Source organism: Sapajus apella, unplaced genomic scaffold (genome assembly GCF_009761245.1).
Source record: "Sapajus apella isolate SASKATOON/1434 unplaced genomic scaffold, GSC_monkey_1.0 scaffold14, whole genome shotgun sequence".
NCBI classification, from domain to species: domain Eukaryota; kingdom Metazoa; phylum Chordata; class Mammalia; order Primates; family Cebidae; genus Sapajus; species Sapajus apella.
The window spans coordinates 11,726,673-11,728,173 of NW_022436954.1; the positions used below are offsets into that span (position 1 = coordinate 11,726,673).

Consider the following 1,501-nt stretch of genomic DNA (forward strand, 5'->3'; position numbering starts at 1 on the left):
ATGACTAGGGGAGGAAATATTACAGAAATCACCCATTTCATCCTGTTGGTAGTCTCAGATTTTCCCAGAATCATATAAGTACTCTTCATTATATTCCAAGTAATCTACATTACATCTCTGATGGAACCTATTCCTCATTGTTTTAATAAGGATGGATTCCCACCTCCATACACTGATGTAATTCTACCTTATTGTAATCTCTCCTTCACTGATGTTTGCTATGTCAGCTCCACAGTCCCCAGGATGCTCTCCCACTTCTTCCAGGAACAGCAAACTATTACCTGTTGTTTGTATTATTCAGCACATTATCTTTTCAGCTATGGGGCTGAGTGAGTCTTGTCTCATCATGGCCATGGCTTATGACTGGTATGCTGCCATTTGTAACCCACTAGTTTATTCATCCATTATGTCAGCCACTTTCTGTGTTTGCATTGTGCTGGGAGCCTACATGGGCAGGTTCACTTTATTCCAGTGTGTGCTTTGCTTCAACTCCCCTGCTGTGGGCCTAATGTCATCAGATGTTTCTTCTGTGACATGCCCCAACAGTTAATCCTGTCCTGCACTGACTCTTTCTTTGTACAAGATATGACTGCTATATTAACAATAATCTTTGGAATAGCAAATGTTTTAATTATTATGTTATCCTATGGCTATATTTGCACCTTTCTCATGAAGAACACTTCAGGTAAAGGCAAGTCCAAGGCGTCTAACACCCGTGGTTCTCCTCTGACAACTGTTTCCGTCTTGTATACATCAAGTATTTTTGTCTACTTGAGTTCCAGTTCTAGTGGCTCCTCCAGATTCAACAGATTTGCATCAGTTTTCTACACTGTGGTGATTCCCATGCTGACTCTCTCAATTTACAGTTTGAGGAACAAGGAAACTAAAGATGCCCTGAAGAGGGTGCAAAAGAGAAGGTGCTGCTGAGGTCACAGATTCTCAGATTTCTGATAGATATGGCTGCCAGAATTACCTTTACCTATAATAATAAGCACATAAATGGATTATAAAAATTTATACTGTTTGTGGACAAACCTTAATTTGACCCTATGCCAACATGGACTAATAGCTTATTCAATGACACAGAAACACAGTAATTTTACGTCCTGAAAGTTCATTATTTTCACCCTACATCAGAGGTGGACACATTATTGGTTAATCTATCTACAGGTGTCAGTGAAACAGCAAGATATAAAAACTTTTTGATAATTTTGGCATCTGAGAACAATGACTGCTCAGTGTTAGGGCTCTGCACTTAGAGAAGAGATATCTGGCAGAGGCCCCAAGGAGTACAGAAACCTTGCCTTTCAAATATTCTGATGTAGCATAATAAAGACACAGTGGTGACCATTGATTATTTTGTGTTTCTGGATATGTGGGAATAAACAGAGAGAGGGGATCTACCATTGGAAAGAAAAAAACAACATATTGGCCTCTTAGAGTGACCTGAGATAGCTAAAGTTTGTCTAAAGCCTCTCTGATCAACTAGTTAGTACTGATA

At 39.4% G+C, this 1,501-nt stretch overlaps 1 pseudogene; it reads left to right on the forward strand.

Moving 5' to 3' along the window:
* LOC116554394 lies at nt 1-927 on the forward strand (annotated as a pseudogene).
* Nucleotides 928-1,501: the final 574 nt, after the last annotated feature.